Here is a 10878-nt window from a genome sequence, read left to right as displayed (position 1 = left end):
ATCTCCCACCTGAAACTCAAGCTCGGATCGTCGCCTATCCGCATAACTCTTCTGGCGACTCTGAGCTGTCAACAACCTCTGCCTGACCTGCTGTATCTGCTAAGTCGTCTGAAGCACTATCTCAGTGCTACCCATCACGCGTTGCCCTACCTCTCCCCAGCAAATGGGAGTCCGACATCTCCGCCCATACAACAACTCGAAGGGAGGCATACCAATACTCGAATAATGGCTGTTGTTATAAGAAAACTCAGCCAACGACAGATACATGTCCCAACTTCCTCCAAAGTCCAACACACATGCCCTAAGCATATCCTCGAGCGTCTGAATCGTCCGCTTGCTCTAACCGTCCGTCTGTGGGTGGTATGTGGTACTGAAATGTAGCCTCGTACCCAACTCCTCATGGAATTTCTTCCAGAACCTGGAAGTGAAACGCACATCTCGGTCCGACACGATCGAGATCGGTACTCCATGTCGCGATACCACCTCTCTCACATACAACTCTGCCAGCCTCTCCGCAGAAGAGCTCTCACTGATAGCAAGAAAATGAGCGCTCTTCGTCAGCCAGTCAACGATCACCCAAATTGCATCGACACCTCTCGCAGTCCTCGGCAATTTGGTGATAAAGTCCATGGAAATCTGTTCCCACTTCCACTGGGGAATCTCAATTGGCTGCAACTTGCCATGCGGTCGCTGGTGCTCGGCCTTAACCCTGCGACAGGTCAAGCACCTCTCCACAAACCACGCAACATCCCTCTTCATGCAGGGCCACCAATAGTCTCTCTTCAGGTCCAAATACATCTTAGTGGCCCCGGGATGGATCGAAAACCTCGATCTGTGCGCCTCCTCCATTAAAATGGTATGTGCCCCGCCCTCAAATGGCACCCAAATCCGACCCTGAAAGGTCATAAGCCCTCGGCTATCGGCAATGAACTCAGATACCTGCCCGATCATCCGTTCTCTCTTGCGGTTTTCCGGTCTCATGGCCTCTACCTGGGCCTCCCGAATGGTGTCCAACACCGGAGTCATCACCGTCAACCTTATACAAACATCTCGTATCGGGGCACTCTCCACCCTAAGACTCAAGGCATCGGCTACAACGTTAGCCTTGCCCGGGTGGTACAAGATCTCGCACTCATAATCCTTTACCACATCCAACCATCTCCTCTGGCGCATGTTCAGGTTGGGCTGATCCATCAGATACTTCAAGCTCTTGTGGTCCGTGTATATGGTACACCGAACCCCATACAAATAGTGACGCCAGATCTTGAGGGCGAACACCACAGCCCCCAACTCCAGATCGTGAGTAGGATACCTCGTCTCATGAGGCTTCAGCAGCCTCGATGCATATCCTATCACGTACCCTCTCTGCATCAGCACCGCACCCAATCCCGATATCGACGCGTCACAATACACCATAAAATCCTCCATCCCCTCCAGAAGGGCTAACACTGGGGCTTCGCATAATCTCTGGTGAAGTGTCTCGAATGAGGCCTGTTGCTCTGGGCCCCAACTGAAAACCACGCCCTTCCGGGTCAACCTGGTGAGAGGAACGGCAATCTTGGAGAAATCTTTGATAAATCTCCGATAATAGCCGACCAACCCCAGAAAACTCCTGATCTCGGTGGGGGATCTCGGTACCTCCCAACTCATCACAGCCTCAATCTTGGCCGGATCGACCAAAATCCCATTCTGGTTGACGAGATGTCCCAAGAACTGGACCTCTCGTAACCAGAAATCACATTTGGAGAATTTGGCGTAAAGCCTCTCCGATCTCAAAACTCCGAGGATCTCCCTCAAATGCTCCTCATGCTGCTCTCTGGATCTCGAATACACCAATATGTCATCGATGAACACGATCACTGAACGATCCAACATCGACCTGCACACCCTGTTCATGAGATCCATGAACGCCGCCGGTGCATTGGTGAGCCCAAAAGGCATCACCACGAACTCGTAATGCCCATAACGAGTCCTGAACGCCGTCTTCTGGATATCCTCATCTCGCACTCTCATCTGATGATATCCCGAGCTCAAATCAATCTTGGAGAACCAAGATGCTCCCTGTAACTGATCGAACAGATCATCGATCCTTGGTAAGGGGTAACGGTTCTTGACCGTCAACTTGTTCAACTCCCGGTAATCAATGCACATCCGGTGTGAACCATCCTTTTTCTTGACAAAAAGGATCGGCGCTCCCTAAGGTGAGCTACTCGGTCTGATAAATCCTTTCCCCAACAGCTCCTGAAGCTGTGAGGATAACTCCTGCATCTCTGGTGGCACAAGGCGATAGGGCGCCTTGGCGATAGGCGCTGCTCCCGGAACCAAATCGATGCGAAACTCTACTTGCCTCACGGGAGGCACACCCGACAACTCTTCGGGGAAAACATCCGGGAACTCGCGCACTATCGACACATCATCAACAGAACTAGGCCTCTCCGCTGCTACTCGTGTGTCCATCACGTAGGCCACAAACCCACTACAAACCTGCTGTAGACTCTGCCTCGCTCTAGCAGCCGAACAGAATGCTGACCCTGAATGGGTACCCTCGCCGTACACCGTAAGAACTCCCCCACTAGGGTCTCGTATCGTCACCAACTGTCGCTTGCAGTCTATAACAGCCCCAAAATGGCTCAACCAATCCATGCCCACTATGACACACACATCCCCCATCGCAATCGGGACCAGATCAATCGGAAACTCAACACCGAAGATCTCGAGTACACATCCCCGAATCACATCCGTAGCATATACCGCTCGCTCGTCAGCTATGGAAACTCGTAAAGGTCGACACAACGCCTCCCGCTGGATACTGATGTGCTGAGTAAACGCTAACGACACAAATGACCGACTCGCACCCGAGTCAAATAACACCAAAGCAGGTACAGAACTCACAAGAAAAGTACCTACGCATATCACAATATAAGCACAATATCTCATACTCAGCATAAATAAATGAAAGAATACATACCAGCCACGACATCGGGCGCTGCGCGGACCTCCTCTGCTGTCAACTGGAAGGCTCTCCCGCGAGCCTTCGGTGCCTCGGCCTTCGCTGGCCGGATCTCAGTAGCTCGAGCAGTAGGTGCTGATCCCTGTGCTGATCCCTGCAGTAGCTGTGGGCACTCGGCCTTCCCGATGGCCGGTCTGGTTGCAATGAAAGCAAACCGTGAACCCCTTGGGGCAATCCCTCGCATAATGCCCTTCCTTTCCGCACTTGTAACACACCCCAGCTCTGCACACTCCCTCGTGGCTCTTGCCGCACTTCCCACAAGTGCGGCCCTCCGGACCCCCAGATCTCGAATCAGCGGGTTTTACCCGCTTGGCTGCCGGCTGCGCCTCTGCCGGTCGCCTGTCCCTCCTCTGAGACTCGGCCTCCTCCCTGACCTGAGTCTCCAGCTCAATCTCTCTCTTCCGGGCATTTTCCTGGAGCTCAGCAAATGTCCTGTATGACGAGTTCGCCACGAACTCACGGATATCCCTCCTCGGTATGCTTAAGTACCGGCTCATACGTGCCTGCTCAGTCGACACGTGCTCAGGGCAAAACAATGCCCTCTCATGAAACATCCTCGTAATCACCGTCACATACTCAGTTCCCTGCTTGAGGGACAAGAACTCCTAGGCTAGACGTTCCCTCTCCACAGGGGGAACATACTCATCTCGAAACATCGTGGTGAACCTCTCCCATGTCACCGCAGTAAGCTCTGCCGTCACAAACTTCCACCAGTCCTTCGCTCCCAAGCGAAGCTGGTTCAGCGCAAACCGAACCCTCAGATGCTCCGGACACGAGCAGGTGTAGAAGCATCCCTAGATATCAGAAATCCATCTCATTGCAGCAATCGGATCCTGAGTCCCATCAAACTCTGGTGGCTTCGTGTTGCTGAACTCCCGGTACAGCAACGAGTCACCCTCCTGCGGCCTGGCAGCAGCGACGGCTGCGGTGGCCGCAGCAATAGCAACATCAGTAAGAGCAGCGTACCGCTCATCAAAAGTCTCAATCAATGTGGTCTTGATAGACCCAAACATTTCCGGAATCTCGGCTCTGATCGCCGCAGCCACCTCATTGTGGATCATCTGACGAAGCTCCTCGTCACTCACGTCGCTCGCCTCAGGTCTGTGGCGTGTCCCAACCATGCTGTCTCTCTGAAATACAACATAAATATCAGAGACTCACTCGAGTATACTCATACTCGATGACTCAATTCCTACTTGTTCCCTAGTATCCAAAGGATTCTTACTTGGAATGCGCACTGCTCCAGTGTTTTCAGTAGTACGGGCCCTATACTACCGTCCACACCGCATCAGTATTCATCCCAAGTCCTCCTCCTTGGATCCCAGATCACAAGTACTCTACATCTCGCTAGCATAGGCTACCCTTCGGTAAACCTCTCATAAGCTCCTCTCTGCTCCTACTCACTCTCAAGCATCTTATAGCAGCAAAAATCTCCTAGGCTAAGGCATCACAGATTAGGCCACTCTAGTCCTAATATGAATACATAGCCTACTCTAGCATGCATAACATATCATATCATATCTCATAACACATAATGTAAGGGTATTTTGGGAAATCACCGTTCGGGCGCTGGCTGATCGTACACACTGCTTCCTTCTGTTTTTCCCAATTTCTTTTACTTTTTAGAAAAATTGTTTATTTTATGAAAAACTTTCTCAAATCCTCAGTTTGAGTTCAAATACACCCGAAAGTGCATCCGAATCCCTCAAACCAAGGCTTTGATACCAACTTGTAACAACGTAAATTTTCAAAACAAATTTTCATTTTTCAAACATGATTTTCATTTAAACACTCTCAAATCTCATGTTCAACAATTGTCATCAAACAAAACATATCCCAAGATCACAAAATATAAACTCCATAAGTGTGTACGGATCATGCCGGCACCTTCCCGCGATCCTCACTGGTACCTGAAACACATAACACACAACACGGTAAGCATAAATGCTTAGTGAGTTCCCCAAAATACCACATACAACACATATGCCACTCGAGGCTACAGTACGACCCTCCGGTCGATGTGTCTTAGCGGGACCCTCCAGTCCCGTAGCTCGTTGGACCCTCTGGTCCGGTCATAGCTCATCGGACCCTTCGGTCCAGTCTGTGTCGTTGGACCCTTCGGTCCGGTCTATATCGTTGGGCCCTCCGGCCCGGTCTGTTCAACACATGACATACATATAACACAATGCACATAATCTCATATATACACATAGCATACAAGACCCTCCGGTCTACACATAAATACCACTCTAGGTAATGTATAGTGAGAAGACTCACCTCGGGTATCTCAGATAATCTCGCACACGAAAACACTGATCTAGCCCCCGCCTAAACACATAAACAATACTATCAAATAAATAATGGCTCCCAAAGGCTAGATTACAACCCATCCTACAATCCCACAGAAGGGTAAAAGACCATTTTACCCCTCCCTGACCCAAAAGTCCAAATGTTGACCAAAACCCTAAAAGTCAACGAAAGTCAATAGGGCCAGTACGCGGCGCGTACCAGCTCTTGTACGCGGGGCATACTCCGGCGATCCAGAATCGGGGTCTCAGACCCTTACGCTGCGCGTACTGAGATTTACGCCCAGCGTAAGTCTCAGTTTCAGCCTTTCTTGGATTTTGGTCTTAAACGGTTAAGACATAAACTCAAACTCTAGATCCGACTTCTCTAAGATCACTTAATTCATAAAGTCGAGACCTTTAAGCCTTTGCATGGCTGTAAAGGTCCCTAATCACTCTAACACCTTTCCTTCTTCCTTATAAAGTCTAGATCTCATGCATGGCTCAATATTCACGTCCAAGATTGGATTTTTATGAACATACAACTCATATTACCCTAAAATATGGCAGATCTAGGCCAATGGAGACCATTTGCTCATAAAGTCTCCACCTTGGGACCAAAAACCCTAAAAATTGGTCCAAGAAGCACAAATCACAAATGACAAGGAAAGCTTTGAGCTTTTTACCTCAGAAAGAAGCTCCAACCTCTGTAGAACTCATATCTACTCTTGTCCACCAACTTCTAGATCCTAAAATGGCCTCCTCTTCTCTTTCACCACCTTGAAATGGCACTTTGAAGCTTAGAACACACACACACAAGCTAGGGACGAGGGGTAGCTCTCTATTAGGGTTTCACTCTCTGAAATGGTGGCTGAGGATAAGGCCTTAACATTCCTTTTATAGTGTACAAGCCACAAATTAGGGTTTGCATCTGGGCCCGCTACGCCCAGCGTAACCCTGGGTACGCCCAACGTACCTAGGCGAGTCCGCGTCCAATTTAAGCGCATGAGTACGCGCAGCGTACTCTTCAGTACGCCCAACGTACTCATTTGCCTTATTATTTCCTTTAAGGGTTAAACTTGACAACTTGGAAAGAAGAAGGGTTAAATAGATATACCTGAATTTCGGGATGTTACAATTCTCCCCCACTCGAACCAGACTTCGCCCTCGAAGTCTCATGCCGCAAACAACTCCGGATGCTGCTCCCGCATCTCTGACTCTGGCTCCCAAGTCAGCTCGGACCCTCTCTGATGTTGCCACTGGACCTGAACCAGGGGCACCTCCTTGTTCCTCAGAACCTTGATCTTTCGATCCACAATCGCGATTGGCCTCTCAACATAATTCAGGCTCGCATCCACCTGAATGTCCTCTAGCGGTACAACTGCTGTATCGTCGGCAATGCACTTCCTCAACTGAGACACGTGGAAGGTATCATGAATCTGGCTCAACTCCGCAGGTAGCTCCAAACGATATGCTACCCTGCCCACCCTCGCGGTCACCCTGAACGGACCAATGTAACGGGGCCCCAGCTTGCCCCTCCTCCTGAATCGGATCACTCCTTTCCAAGGAGACACCTTCAGGAGTACGAAATCTCCCACCTGAAACTCAAGCTCGGATCGTCGCCTATCCGCATAACTCTTCTGGCGACTCTGAGCTGTCAACAACCTCTGCCTGACCTGCTGTATCTGCTAAGTCGTCTGAAGCACTATCTCAGTGCTACCCATCACGCGTTGCCCTACCTCTCCCCAGCAAATGGGAGTCCGACATCTCCGCCCGTACAACAACTCGAAGGGAGGCATACCAATACTCGAATGGTGGCTGTTGTTATAAGAAAACTCAGCCAACGGCAGATACATGTCCCAACTTCCTCCAAAGTCCAACACACATGCCCTAAGCATATCCTCGAGCGTCTGAATCGTCCGCTCGCTCTAACCGTCCGTCTGTGGGTGGTATGCGGTACTGGAATGCAGCCTCGTACCCAACTCCTCATGGAATTTCTTCCAGAACCTAGAAGTGAAACGCATATCTCGGTCCGACACGATCGAGATCGGTACTCCATGCCGCGATACCACCTCTCTCACATACAACTCTGCCAGCCTCTCCGCAGAAGAGCTCTCACTGATAGCAAGAAAATGAGCGCTCTTCGTCAGCCGGTCAACGATCACCCAAATTGCATCGACACCTCTTCAGTACGCCCAGCGTACTCATTTGCCTTATTATTTCATTTAAGGGTTAAACTTGACAACTTGGAAAGAAGAAGGGTTAAATAGATATACCTAAATTTCGGGATGTTACAGATTGTCCACACGATATCTTGAGAACGGAGGACTATATGATCCCTTATCTAAAGGACGTGTCAGAGTTCGACAACGGCTTTTGAGAGCTAAGATTGCTAATCAGATTTTGAAGTCATACTTGCATTTATAGTTATTAGACGTATCCAAGTGGGAGACTGTTGGATTTGGTGTCTAAGCCCATAACTATATTTGGTATGTACTTGACCCGATTGTAACATGGTCCTTTTGGGTTGCCTTCACCAAAGCAACTTGGCTGGATGAATAATGGAGAAAGAGGTTATTATGGTTTATTAATATATTATATGAATAATATATTAAAAGAGAAATCATATTATTTAATTAATATTGGTCAAGAATTAATTTAGAATTAATTTTGTGGTCAAAAGAGATTAATTAAATCAAGGGGACTGATACTGTAATTATAAGATAGTTACAAAGCTGGGCTTAGGATCCATAAGGAAGCAATGGACGAATTCTATGTGGGAGTCCACATAGAAATCGTCCAAGGGGCCTTATGGAAGGATCCTTTGGGCTGCTTAAGGACTAAGCAACTGGATTAGGGTTTTGACTGAAATTCTAACTGCTCAACTATATAAGGAACCCTTGGGATAGCCAGAATCGCCCACTGAACCCTAAGAAAGATAGCCAACCGACTTTTGAGCCTCCTCCCTCTCTCTCTAAGATTCTCCAATTGCTTTTGGTGTTTGTGATCTATTAGACGCATCGCATTTGAGGTGTTAGGTTCTCAAAAGCTCAAGGTTATCAAGCTACAATCAAAGGTAACATTCTTACTTGTTTATTTATGTTGATTTCGATTTTTTGTATGCTATAATTAGGGTTTATAAGCTTTGGATGATTATTGCATGTACAATTAGAAAAACCTAGATCCAAAGCTTTAGGGTTTGCATGTGCACCATAGGATTGATGTTTTGCTCATAACCCAACACCATTGAGATCTTAGTTCTCAAAATGCTCCATGAGAATTCTCTAAATACCCGAGTCACATTTAACACTTATTTATAGGTTCATAATAACGACTTATGACTATAAATATAAGTTACAATGAAAAGACTAGAGTGTAGCTTAACTTACAGAGGTTCTTCCTGAAAAAAAGTTAGGAAATTGCACCGGCAGAGCTTCTGCTCGCTAGCTACTACTACTTTCAGGGGTTGCATGGCTTCGTCGAAGACTAAAACAAAGGGAAAACGGGCTAAAATCGAAAGCAACCTGAGAGAGAAGATTTTGGGAGGTGCGGGAAGGGAATAAGACTTGGCCTCCTATTTATAGCCGTTTTTTGGGTGGATGACAAGCAAAATGGGCGCACGTCACACATTTTAAGGCTATGTCTCCCCAACCACTTTGTGTCACGTGTCGGCCTCTCCGAGGTGCATATCGCAGATTTTGTAAATTCAATAACTTTTCATACGAACTCCGTTTTCAATTTTGTTTTTATCCCTGAAAAGCTCTTGAAATGATCTATAACTTTCATTTAGACTCCATCAATTGATTCTGACTTTATTTTCGTCCCTATTTTTATAAGATTAAATGATTTTGCTAAAATCATAACTCTTTCGTACAAACTCCGTTTTTGGATTCTTTTTCCCAAAACTCTTATCTTAAAGAGTACCACAATTGTCCTTTTGGTGACTTTAGTTAAAAGTCAACAATTCGCTTCATAGCTTTTAACGTCACACATTATTTGTGCGCGACCGACTTTTATATTTTATAAAAATCATATCTAATTTATACGGAGTTGAATTTCTACGAAATTTATATTTTCGGGATCGAGACGACATGTAATATATATATATATATATATATATATATATATATATATATATATATATATATATATATATATATATATATATATATATATGTTTTGGCGCACTTATTTTTACGATTTACGGACGATTCAGTTGATTTTTTTTTCTTAATACAAAACTTATATTATATCTTAAATGTTTAACCTGATTTTGCAGGCGTTACATTATCCCTTAAATTCCAAATGTTATAATTTCAAATTTTAATCTTCCAAACTTTTAAATTAACAAATAATATGATTAATTTATGTTAGTTTAGTTATTTTATCTATTTATTGATATTTTAATTTATAAAATTTGTATTTATTACAAAATAAATTTTATAGCCCTAAATTTACAAACACCTACACACAAATTGATTGATGGTTAGGGTTAATGTTACTGTTCATGTAACACCCCGTTTATTTATTTAATAAATAAATAAATTACTGAAGGAATAGTAGCCTAAAATTCATAATAATTGAGCAAAGTGTTGGCCTCGAGGAGTTAAAAGTCATAATTATAGAAGTTGGGGGTTAAAATGTAATTTTCAGATTAAATTGTATAGAAGTTTGAGGGTTGAGGTCCGTTTGGTAATTATTAGGACGTAATATGTAAGGGATTTCAGAGTTAGGGACTTAATGGTAAATATTGGATTAAAATGGTAACTTATGGACTGATTGTGAAAGAATCTTGGATGTTGGGGGGGCTGCTTTGTAAAATATGGCCTAATATTGAAAGGAAATCGGATGGGAGGGACCTATCTTGCCATTATGGCAAACTTATAAGTGGAGTCGGGTATAAAGGTTTGAGGAACCCTAACCCTATCGACCATTTTATGCAGCCGCCACCTTCACCTTATACCTCCCATCCCCGGCGCCACCCTCCTCCTCCCTTCCGACGTCGCGCCACCTACTTCCCTCTCGCTCTCCGGCAGATGAAGTGCCGAACGACCGCCGCTGAAAGCGTGAGCCACCACCGCCATGTGAGGCCTCATCCGCCACCCGCAGCTTGCCATCAGAACGCCACCAACCCTACTGCCGCCGAAAAAGTCGCAGATAGCTTAGATCATCGCGTGGGTCGCCGGAAAGCCTATATGCGAGGCTGTTACTGCTGTGCTCGGTGGGTTTCGCACCATCACCTCCCTTCCCCATTCCTTTCCAAGCACCGCTGCTGCTGCCGACTGTTGCTCTACTCCTGTCACCGCTCACCGCAGATGGGTTATTCGAATCGTTGTCCGAGCAAGGACTTGCTGGTGGGTGTTGCTGCTTGACGGGTATCGGAAAGAAACCGCCGCCACCACCGTGAGGTGGTGGTTGTCATCGCAATCCACCGTTATGTCGCCGTTGTGTTGTCGTTGCCATCACAAATCGCCGCCCACCGCCTCCAGATTGATGATGGTTCGGGAACCTGTCAACCAGCACCGGAGTTTTATCTACGGGACTTCAGCAGTGCCAGGTGAGTCTTCTCACTATATCCATGGG

This window comes from Lactuca virosa, chromosome 2 (assembly GCF_052849685.1).
Source record: "Lactuca virosa cultivar CGN04683 chromosome 2, Lactuca_virosa_CGN04683_v6, whole genome shotgun sequence".
In the NCBI taxonomy this organism is placed as follows: domain Eukaryota; kingdom Viridiplantae; phylum Streptophyta; class Magnoliopsida; order Asterales; family Asteraceae; genus Lactuca; species Lactuca virosa.
Note: the sequence above shows the minus strand (reverse complement) of the source record.